The 12,545-nt window shown below is 46.5% G+C and overlaps 1 pseudogene; it reads left to right on the plus strand.

The window, feature by feature from the left end:
- The first annotated feature begins 2,088 nt into the window (after positions 1-2,088).
- On the plus strand, positions 2,089-4,148 carry LOC115318047 (annotated as a pseudogene).
- Positions 4,149-12,545: the final 8,397 nt, after the last annotated feature.

The raw sequence follows: 12,545 nt of genomic DNA on the forward strand, positions 1-12,545 counted from the left end.
CTGCCATTAAACAGAGGTTTGGCCCTGAAATATAGCGAAGTTTAACATCGTTCAGTGGTAAAAAAAAAATGCTGTGACTAAAGCAATTACTCTTTCACAATTTTAATAAAGGTACATACTATTTGGTACAACCGAAATAAAAAGTTATTCATGTTATTCTCCGGCGAAAAGTCAAAATTCACGCGCGTTTTCCTATAGGAATACACAGGAAAACTGAAAAAGTAGACTGCACGCTGTCTGCTTCAATTTGCAACCAGAAGTCCCGTAGACACTAGCGCCAGCTGAGCCTCTAGCGTTTATTATAATAACTCTATGGTCTCATCTTAGCATAGACTAACCGCAGAGGCTGTGCTAGGCCGAGAGGGTATCCTTAACTGGTGCTAGTGCTGCACGAGCGCTCGCGCAGCCGCCGAGGTGTTGCTTTTTCCACGTGCGGCCAACAATAGTCCATGCTAAGGTGATATGAAGTATAAAGCTCGCGAGATTACCACTTTGTGAAAAAAGCCGATGCACGGAACTTTAAACTGCACTATACCCATACTTTGAAGCACGAGCTTCATTTTGCTGAACCCTGGTCAACATCCTTTTTTGTTTTCCAGGGGACCTATGTTGGACAAATGTTTCGTGTCTCCTAAAAGAAACGGAAGTGACGACATCGCGTCTGATTGGTTGAGGCTCGAATGACGAAAGTTCCCTATAAAAATGTGCGCGGAGACGGAAAACCGCCCCTACCGGAAGTGACAACACTTTGACGTTTCGTTTCCTCGGTGTTTCGTCTGAAAAGGGAACGAGTGTGTCGGTGTTTTCTTCGCCTCTTCGCAATGGGAAACACGGCGTCTCGGAGGCAGAGCGACAGTTTTCCTATTGTGGAACTTTTTTTTCTCCGGAAAGGCTTTACCGGCAGCACCGCAATGCCTTTGAACTACCAAAGAAAGCTTTTCGGAGGCAGTATTGTCTCACCAAGAATGTGGTCCGTTGGTTGTGCAACGAACTGCGCGAGGAGCCAGAGTTGAGGAGGCTGCGACGTTCGTGGACGGTGATGACTGTGCAACAGCAAGTGTTGTGCGCACTTCACTTTTACGCCACGGGGAGTTTTCAGGCCATGGTGGCGAGCGACGAGCACAGAGCGAGGGATCAGGCTACAGTCAGCATCGTTGTGCGGGCTGTGTTCCTCGCTATTGTGCAGTGTCTGGGGATCCGGCGCGGCTGGATCGACTTTCCCCAGACAATCGGCAATCGGCGGGAGGGACGACGTCGAGAGGGGCTTCCAACGGCTCGGCAGGATACCCGGCGTCATCGGTTACGTCGACGGGACGATGATCGCCATCGTCGGCCCGTCAGAGAACGACCCCACCGTCACGAAGGCGGCGTATTGGTGCCGCAAGCAATACTACGCTCTCAACGTGATGGTGATAAGTACGATCACATATATACTGTGTCTCACCTTAGCATGAACAAACTGAGAAGACTGCAAGCGCTAACGGCTTGACTGGAGCACTCGCTGCACGAGCACTAGTGCAGCTGCCAGGGCTTTATTCAAAGCAGCTAGCTCGCACTTTTAGCTATAGGTTCTGAATGGGTTTGAAAAAGAGCGTAATGCTAATGCAGTGTGGATATGCCATTTTATAAATTAGAGTTATGGGTTGTTGGTGCTCGTTCATCCTCCGCACAAGCATTTGCTCGACGGACGGAGGGAGGGTTGTTTTCATGTCGTGTTAAGCTTTTAAGCAATAGTTCCTGTCTTGCATGACAAAGTGTAAACTCTCCTTTGAAGAAAAATCTTTGCCTAAACTATTGCGTGGATCAAAAGTAGTGGCTATTTATCATATAATTTTAATCTTTGTAACAGAGACAGTCCTCTGTCTGTGTCCTTCATCCAGTCCGTCGTTTTTTTTTTGTTTGTTTTTTTGCGCTCAGCGCTCTGTCTGTATCCTCCTTCATAAAGTCTGTCATTTTTTGTGCTGTTTTAATATTTTAAGTCTGTAAACCACGTAATTTATGGTGGTGTGTTTGTCAGCATGTAAATAGTGTTTGACAGGGCCCCATGACCATGAGTGCAATCAACTGTTTGTCGATTCAGTTCAACTGCCGAGTCATGAGCATCGACCCACGGTATCCTGGGCCGCTGCACGACTCCTTCGCGTGGTGCTACTCGTGGCTTCGGAGCAACTTCAAGCAAGGCCGGCTGATAGACGACGGCAGGTTTCTGCTCGGTAAGCATGCTCCATTTGTTGGTACTGTACATGATGGCTGCATCACTTATAAGCTACAATATTGCACATACTGTTCCGAACATGGATAAATGGCATGCGCCCTAGCCATACCTGTGACACGTCTCCTTGGAAACACTCTGACGCAGCTGTCAAGTACAGGGAGGAAAGGTTGCAAACATGCGCCTTTCTGTGCTTAGTTGTCAACAATTTGAAAGGGATACTACAACGAAATTTCGGAGCTTATTTTTTGGTCTATACGTGTTCAGAAGAGCAGTATCACATCGGACACTTCAATATCTTGCTAAAAAAGAAACAAAAAGGCATTAAAAAATTAGGCGATTAGGAAAGAGCACCTTCTAGATGTCGCAAAAGCCGTTTGTAATGCCCGTCTAGGAACCTTGACAGGTAGTGACGATAACTGTCTCGCCTAGAACTATACATGCTTTGAACCTGACGTCATCTTGACAGCTCAACAGCCAGCAGAACAGACAAGAGGAGGGAGGAACTCCACACTCAACGGGACTCTCTTTTGTGAGTCCCAAGATTATAAACGTTTAACCCGTCACTCACAATTATACAAAACTAGCCTTGGGGTGTGTTGTGGTGGCCTGATCACTGGCATGCTTTGACCGCTTTTGTTGCTTGAACAGCTAGGGCATCCTGACGATGTCTGCCTCACCGCAGCTTTGCTCATCCCAAGAGAAACTACATCACAATTGCACCGGCTGCTCTCCAAGGGCTTGCCAGTGTGGCCTGTTTATAACGAAAAATATAGCCATAAGGCTCAAAAGACAAATGTGCGATTATCATTTACGGGTATTGTGGATCATGTTCAGCCTATTTCTGTACACGACAGGTACATTTCAAATTTTGTTGAAGTATTATTTTAAAGAGAACAAATAGCATTGATATATCTTTCCTTCTTTGATTGTGCAGGTGACAGCGGCTATGCCTTGGAGCCTTGGCTCAACACCCGTCCCTGGTATCCACGTGACCTCCACCGCATGCGGCCGGTTTAATAAGGCACATTCTTTGATGAGGTCCGTTGTGGAGCAGTGCATCGGGCTGTTGAAAAGCAGATTGCAGACACAGGCTCTGTATTATCATCCCACAACAGCCACCGTCAATTAAATTGGCATGTGCAGCGCTCCACATTATCTGCCTTTCATCGAAGGAGCCAGAACCGGAGCCAGACACTGACCCTGATGAGCCAGGGTTGGAGTCTGGGCCGAGCTCGGACGGTTCTGAGTCTAGCACGGAGGGGTCAGCAGCGGATGACGAGAGGCTGGCTCCTGCCCACCCTCAAGTCAGCCTCTCGGACAGGGGGAGGGCTCTGAGGCAGCACCTTGTTGCCCAGTTCCAAACCTGCCACAGCCGTGCCGCCCCGGAGCCCCACGCAAGCCACGGTGGCAGTCGCGCCCACCAGGGACACCACCAGCGCCAAGGAGTCCGTCGCCACAACGGAGGTACCGCCCATCAGGGACACCGTCGGCGACAGGGAGCCCCTCATCGTCCTCGCCACGGTGGCAGTCCTGCACACCAGGGGCGCCACCGGCGACAGCGAACCCTTCGTCGTCCTCACCACGACTGACGCCCTCGCCACCAGAGAAACCCTCGCCGTGGCAGTATGTACTGCACTTGTTGTTCCACACACAGTCATGGCCGTCCATAAGCTCCACAGTGTCAACTCCAATGCCTTGCGCAGTTCGTCACACAACCACCATGCTACCTTTACGGACATGTGGTACTGCCTCCGAAGAGCTATTCGGTGCATCACGGTTATGTTGATAGAGCCTTTGTTTTAATTTGTAAGCAGGGTGCATAAAATGTGTGGGACAATAACAGAAGGTTTTGCAGAATTATAAGCTAGCCCTTGCAGGAGACTGAGAACTCAATGAGGCTACTGGTGAGACCCATTTTTCTTTTTTTTTACTACAATATATTGTTTGTATAGGGGTTTGGACATCAATTCATTTTCTCTACACTTCCATTGCCCTGCTCCATTTTACAATCTATTATGGCTACCACAGAGCCAGGTGTATTACTCGATAATCACAGATTGGATTTGTGTCAACTTGAATGTATAAAGAAGAAAACAAGTACCTAGTTTATTTTTGAAAGTGCTTTCTCTTTTTATAACAATGCCGTAACATGTAAAATAAACATGTTTGAAAACACAGGTTGCAATGCTTTCTTTAAAGTGAAATTGAGCATGAACTAGTAAACACCGTATAAATTCTTTGTCATTATCAAGGATATATCACAGATATTATTTCACACTTCACTTAATTCAGCACACTGCCATTTCGTTTATGTTTTGTCACACATGGAAGCATGACAGATTCCATAGCTGAGGCATGTTGAGATCAACAATGATATAAGAAAACGAACAAACAAAAATAAAAAAAAAACACAGGGACACAGACGAAAGGAAACACAACAAGACGCACTCTCAATTGGAGTTAAATTCAACTTCAGTTGAGAGTGCACCTTGTCCTGTTTCCCTTCGTCTGTGTCCCTGAGTTTTTCTTCAGCGCTTTTTTTGTTTGCCATGAACCGACTGGCCCAAATCTCGACTTCATTGCGATATAAAAAAAAATGGCAAACCCAGAGCCCAGTTTCAGCCGGAAGAAAACTACAAGTATAAAATTCCCATGGCACAAGCCACTTGACACCTTTGATGAATTGATTGATTTGATTGATTTGAGTTTTATGGCTCGAGAGCTACCAGGGTCAAAATGCACTAAGTGCATAAACTATTGCAGAAACAAGGGTTGAAGAAACAGAGCTATAGTAGCTGATGATCTAATAAGACTATGAACATGAATCGTGTATCACATAAATATGAGTTCTGGGTATAAAAAATTACTATGTCTATGAATTTTAAGATTACACACTGACCATAACCTACAACATTTTAAAGTTTCTACAATGGGAGTGAAATATTTTATGAATAAAAGTTACAACCGGTGTATGTAGCCAGTTACTTCCAGAAATTCTAAAACGCGTCAAAAAAGGGACTAGAGGTTTATCGCCAAGGGAGGCTGGGTGAAACGGGAGATGACATCTAAAAAGCTCTGGAAAACATGCCCGCCGCTGTTCATGTAGGTGCCTGCAATTCCACAAGATGTGTAATACAGTCACTACTTTGCCGCAGTGCTCACACTGTGGAGCATCTTCACCACAAAGCAAATGCAGATGTGTCAAGCGCGAGTGGCCAATTCTCAATCGGGACATCAAAACTTCATGGAAACGATTCTTGTGATGGGAGCTCTCCCACACCTCAAAACAAGGTTTGATAATGTGTAGTTTATTGTCAATTTCCCTATCCCATTCTGACTGCCATGCCTTAGTAATTGCTCTTCTCAAAGCTGGCTTAAAATCTTCATATGGCAGTTTAAGGGATATTTTATTCTTATCCTTGATAGAGGCGGCTAGCTCATCTGCCCTTTTATTACCGATAATTCCTACATGGCTCGGTACACAGCAGAGTTTAATATCGAGTCCAAATAGGAGAGCACGGTGCAGCTTTACACGCACTTGTTGTGTAAGCCAGTTTTTTGTGTCGGTAAGGGAGCAAACTGAGAGCAGGGCACTCTGGGAGTCAACAAACAAAATAGCTTTCATCACGTGATTCTCTAAGATATGTTCAAGGGCCATGATTATACCATAAAGCTCAGCAGTAAAAATACTTGCAATGCTATCGATACGTCTTGCTTTCTTGTACTGTGGTGAAAACACTGCAGAACCTACCTAGGATGAGGTTTTGGCACCATCAGTAGAAAATTGTTTGTAATCTTGATATTTCTCCAGCAATGCTAAAAAATCCTGCTGAATCACGAGAGGTTCGACAGATTTCTCATGAAATTTGGCCAGTGACTAGTCGCATGAAACTTTTACAACACTCCAGGGAGGAATGCTCTCGACCCTTGTAATCATGCTATTCTCAAAGAATGTAAGCTGCAGGGAGGTTGAAATACTTTCAAGCCGAAAGCTTAATGGTCGCACAATGCTTGGCTTGTTTTCAAGAAGTCGTAAGAGAGAAGTCTGTACACAGCCAAAGACGGGACGTGCAGGGTCAGATTTAACCTGCTTCGCTGGGGTAGTAAGGGCGCGGGTAGCTGGTGCTAATCCAAAGTGATAAAAAGCATCTCTTAGGTCGAACTTGAAAAAAGGGTTTCGCGGGGAGGGGATAAGCTTTTAAGGCTGTCGGAAGGGGGGGAAGGCGAAACTTGGGGCTCGGAAGCGAGGCCGTAAGGTGCGAGCAGTCAAGAACGAACCGAGATGCGGTAGACGTTTTAGGTACGAGTTGAATTGGGGACAAAAAAGGGCCGCGAATTGTTTCCTCGATGATCCCTGCAGAGAGCATCGACGCCACCGCTAACCGGAGCACAGGAAGTTGGTCCGGGTAAGGGGGGCGGGCGTTGCACACGGAGGGCTTTCGGGCGAAGAAATGAGGCGCTGCCGGGTTAAACGGAGGGTGGTAACTAAAAGTTTCTGCGAGGGTATCCCACCTGACATTAGGGATGGGCTCGCTGGGCCGTACAGGTGGGTAGGGCGGCAAAAGCGGGAAGGCTGCTGGCCGCTGGCTGTCGTCGTCTGTCCTCGTTGACCTCGTCTGGCGGGTGGCGGGGTTGGTGACGTTGGAGCCACTGAAGTATGCGGAGAGCCGCATCCGCCAAACTGTCGTCCTCTGGTAAGTCCGCGGCCACCTCAGAGTCGGTTGTCGAGTCCGAAGCGGAGGAGGCCGAGGGCGAGGGCGACGCCAGCCGGGGGAAGGCCCCAGTCGGACCGGTAAGGTCCATGGTAGGCGCAGCAGGAAGGGAAGGCCATTCCGCTGGGTCTGGTGGACTGGGGAAGCTGGGAACACCAGCCTCCCGTAGTGTTTGGGCGAGGAGGTCCTCTGGAAGGAGGACATCTTGTAGGAGTCCCAGGGTAGGAACTCCGCCGACAACGACGGCCACGGTTTGGGCGTCTCCTACGACTACGTCGAGTGGACGGGGAAGGCCCTCTCGAGGGCATCGACTGCGTCAAGGATATCGACTGCTTCGCTGGGGTACTGGTCTGGTGACAACCCAGCGACTGACCCGAAGGGGCGCGGCAACCTAATTTACAGGCTCCGGCCCCCTGGCGGCGACCCCGCCCGTCCCCATGGGGGGAAGGCGGGGGAAGGCGAAAAAATTATACATACGTCACGGTTTTGACCGTGACGTATGTATAATTCAAAGAAGCACCGACAGGCGGGCGCCCCTTTGAAAACAAATCATGCTCGCGTAGAGATATTTAGCGGCTATAGAATAGCTCGTGGGTACTTATTTCTAGGCCAACTTGTCGGCGTCAGTCGGTACAGGCGCTGGAGGCCTCTTGAAAATGCTGGGAGATGTCGGCTTGACGAGCCCCACACTCTCCCCTTGTGGCAGATGGTAAATAAACCAAGAACAATATTTGTCGACAGGCAATTGATTGAATAGGCTAATCGGTAGTAGGATGACTCGACAAAGGGTAATTCATCAAAAATTCCAACTCGTTGACAATTGTCTGTGAGGCCATTCAGTTTCCACATTGCACACATCTTCTGTGTTAGAACACATACACACGTTAGGCATTTTCATATAAGCAAGTTTCGGGCACCGGATATTTTTGAAACGCTGTTTCACCGAATTTCGCATCTCCCGGTTCGTCGAATTTTGATATGAAATCATAATAGAATTATTATACTTGTCACTTCTTCAATTAGAATTGGTTACAGATAATTATAAAATAAAAGTAGACTTTCGCAAAAACTATGTCGATTACAGGCTATGTCAACGTAGCCGAACAGTAAAAAAAATCTTATGAGGGTGTTTTGGTTAGGGTTCAGGAAAGAAAAAGGCGATTCTTCAAATGAGCACTGGTCACACAGGCCGACTGGAAACATAATTAAAATAAAAGCACCGACTTCACACAAAAGGAAAAAACAATTTCATTAGACGTTTCGCCTCCCATGCGGGAGGCATCTTCAGTAGTTACACAAGAATGCCCGTGTAAGCTTCGTGAAGAGGGCAGCGGTTTTTGTCACACATGAATGTGTCCCTGCGAACAAACCACGATTCTAAGAGTTTTCAGGACCCCCATCTGTCCTCCCTCGCCGAGGTCGTCGTGGCCGGGAAGTCAAAGAATGCCCCATTGTCCACGCATAGTACAGCAGTTCAGATTTCAGTCGGGTCGCGTGGGATGCGCACGTGACATCACGCTCGTGTTTACAAAGCAAATGGAAAGTTCAACCTCAAGTCAACGCTATTTATCAAGAATGTCCGTATGAGCTTCGTGGAGAGGGCCGCGGCTTTTCTTACACACGGATGTGTCTCTGAGAACAAACCACGATTTTAGGAGATTTTCGGGACCCCCATCTTTGTCATAGGGAGACTCGTTTATCGGACTGTTCGTCGCAGCGAGAGTGCAGGGAAGGATAATAATTCAAACCCGATATCGTGCAAAAGAAAAGAATATTAAAAAAAAAAGAAAAAAACGTAGCGGAAACTTCGATTTTTCTTCTTGTGGACAGGACATTGTAGGTGAACGTGGCTTCCTTGTTTGATTCGCCAAAGTAGCAACAAAGCGGCATTTTACGATCGAGCGAGCACCGTCGGAAACACTGCTCAAAATAATTTTATGGGGAGCTTCACGGCTTTCCACTGCGACATAAACACGTGGATAGAAAAGCAAATATTGACAACAATAAATGTCGAATATTTTTGGCACGCTCACACCTGCTTTTTCTTCATAATTTGATGACTCATATGCTGATTTTGGTTGCGGAACCATACTTCTGACCGGCAATTTTATTGCGTACGCAAAGCTTTTGCATGCAATCTACTAAAATTAATTATTTTGGGGTGTCCAAGTTGAAGTGGTGCGTGTTAGTTTTTGATCTCTGTCCGAATGATACGAAGTTTCACGTTTTCACCCTGTGAGTGAAGTGAGTTGGTGAGTGCTAGCATCGAAGGCTTACTTCGAACTCTAATTTGGAAATAATGTCTCTGTTGCTGCATCGAGGACAAAGATATATATGCTCTTATCACTGTAGCAAAAGAATGTGGCAGGATTTGTGCTCTTGCTATGATCGTGTACCATTGTAGTCGACGTCATTCCAGCACGGCGTATCGTTTTCGTATTCTGTTCAGCCCTGCGAACCACACTTAGGAAAAAAATAAAAGTTTGCACCTTGTTTGTTCAATTTTTGTTATACTGCGGAAACACATTGCACCCCGTGTTTTTGAAGGCACGGTAGACGGTGGTGACGGTGAGGTGGCCGACCCCCATGACCGCCGGCGTCTCGCTCGACCTCCTCGGAGGACAGGTCGTTTTTACTGGTGACTGGTGCATACGTGGAGCAACTCTGCGCGCATTGCGTTCTTCATCTCTGAGAACGTAATACATGACTCGGCTCTATCTCGTCATTGCTCCAAAATGACAAGTGGAATTCGCAGCTGTAGTCGGTGACAGGTCAAGAACGAAGTGGAAGCTTCTCCCACCCTGTTCCACTTCAGCTGAGCGAACGGTGGAGAGGAGGTCGCCCCCTCTTCAGCGTTCGCGAATGGCAAATTTTAGTTTATTAGGCCACTAACTGTCAATTTACGCTCATTCCTTTACATCCGCCGCAGCCAATAATGTTATACCGTAGGAATACCAAAAGTATCATTTCTTTCAGAAAAAAAAAACAAACATAATAATAAAACGCTCGGTATATCACAGCTTTGACAACGCTTCACGTGTGTGAGGTTCGATGACCGACAGAGAACCACCGCTGGCCGTGCTCCCAAAGCGGGGAAGTGCAATTTATGGAGACCGATCATCTCATCAGAAATGTGCAGACAATCCAGGAAGAGTATTCTCGCAACATTATTATCAAATTTGACGGAGTTCCTTCGAACACTAAAGAGTTGTCAAGAGTGAAGATTATAAAGGAGAATAACAGCAGGAATCTATTGTCTGTTTACTGAAAACAAAACAAGCATCAGAAAAACGCATTTGGGCGGCCGGGGCGGCCAGAAGCACGGACTGCGCGCACCCAGCGTGAAACCAGCGAATGAGAGGGCACTCCTATCAATCTGTTTTTAGAGCCACGGTATGCCGGCTGCCGGCCAAATGTCCACTTTAAGTCTATCATGGCTTTCGACACGTAAGTACACGCTCGAGAATTTTCAACAATATCACGCGAGCGCGGACCGGCCGTAGATCAGTGCATCGTCACGGCGCAAAGTAGCGATATCAACGACAGTACGCGCGTGCGCAGAAGAAACGCGCCAAAGTCGGCGTCGGCTGCTAAGCTGTTTCCCCAATCACGACCCACCCCTGGCGCGACGCCCACCGCTTGCTCCGCCCCATAAACAGGGGACCTAGTAATCAAAGCTACACACACGGTACGCAAACACGAACGGCAGCCAGTAGGAAGGACACCGACACGGGCTTAGTCAGCGAACGAAAAGACAGACACAAACTTCACGCTAGGCAAACAGAGCAGGGGCAGTTACAAGGATAAGAGGCGTGCACAGACGGAGGTAAGCAGTGCACAATAAATACGCGAAAACTCGCAGCAACCGAAGAACCACGCAGCAAACACGTACGTGCACACGCACCAGAAGCACGTGCGTCACGCTGCGTATCTACGCGGAACTGGCGATTTTGAAATTTCGGTAATTTGAAACTTCGATATTGATTGCGTGAACGATTTATTCACCAGACTGAACCGGTGGAGCCTCGCAAAAAAAATTAGTTGACAATATGAAAGCGATTGAAACTCTTCCTAAAAGCTATATTAGCAGAAAGTACCATGTTATAAAGGACCTCTAGAGTTTCGACCAAGTTTTCCAGCACGTTATTTTGCAAGAAACGCAAGAAGCCAAGTGTACAACCAGTTTCCGGAGCTGGCAACCACAGCTGGAATCAGCGCCATCCTCGGCAGTTTCCTGAACCTCGCGTAGTCACATTTCAGCCACCGCCACATAGAGGGCGCAACCAGACATCCAATTTATATTTTCTGTATTTTTTTAATAATTAGGCACGATTAGCGAAAATGTGGGCTAATAATGAGGACCTGTGACACTAATCTCCATTTGATACTAAACACATCGGCCTAAATGTGTGCCAAAAGGGGTCAAAATACTCGGTTTTGACTATCAACAAATTCGTGATTTCGGCTATATTCAAACGTTTTTTATGAAAAATCAAAGGTGAAATTTAGAAAAAGGGCCTCTGTTGACAAAGCAGAATATGTTTTTCTTTGCGGATCTACAAATTTATTCAAAAGTGCCAATCCCTAAGCTCTGTACCACTGTACTACCACTGTACTACCAAATGAAGTTTGCCAAAATTAACTGTTTTTGTCACTTTTCACGTGAGCATTCCGAAAAAAGTTTAGGCCATATTACAATGAAATTTAGCGTAGCTTTTTCGACCATAGTCGCAAACATATGTGAAAAGTTTCAAATAAAATGACCGAGTAGGCGGCCAAAAATTTGCGACTGAATGTGCTTCAGCGAGGTAAATTTTTTAAAGTAAATATCTGTCAAAATAAAATGAAAAACGAAAAAAGGGCATGTGTTGACAATGAACGCACTATTCTATAACATTCTAAAATTTGAAAGAAATTGCTCCAATTGTGCACCCTGCACCACTGTACTACGAAACCATGTTTTGCCGAAAAGGCCAATGTTCGCGGGTGCCCACTGAATTAGCGTTTTGCACTAGGAAAACAAATCCTAGACCAGAGGGAGATGATGTTGTACAGTGCAAGATGATATATAACACATAATTTTAGCAAGCTTGAACACGCCACAATCGCATTTCGAAAACGTGCAGAAAGCGTCATATGTCATGGCCGCCGTGGGACCGCAGCCTTAAAGGAACTGACTACCTGCACCAGTTATAGATCCTCCGCATAGTAATTCCTTCCTTTTACTATAGTGTCTTTTAATTATTTCTTTGGCGCAGCATGGCCTATGTTGCTTTTTGCGCCATTAAACACCTAATAATCAATCAATCACGTGTTTTATTGAAATGAACAACTGATTTTGTAGCGGTTCCAGAAAATATTAGATCGAGTAAACTCACATAAAAGGTTAGAACAACATGCGGGACACGGATGAGCGCCTAGTTCAAATCACTGTCGCTGGTGACGGCTCAAGAAACGGGAGGATGTGGCCTGTCATGCTAACTCTTCTTGCGTCATGATTGGTTCCTCGGCATTCTCATCGGCTAATGCGGCTATCTCATTGGCTGCGGAGCGATAATAAAAGGTTCCCGACTTGCAGTACCCTGCGTTTCTTAAATTGTCAGTGACTATGGTTCAAA

This window comes from Ixodes scapularis, unplaced genomic scaffold (assembly GCF_016920785.2).
Source record: "Ixodes scapularis isolate PalLabHiFi unplaced genomic scaffold, ASM1692078v2 PGA_scaffold10__122_contigs__length_95168666, whole genome shotgun sequence".
Taxonomy (NCBI): domain Eukaryota; kingdom Metazoa; phylum Arthropoda; class Arachnida; order Ixodida; family Ixodidae; genus Ixodes; species Ixodes scapularis.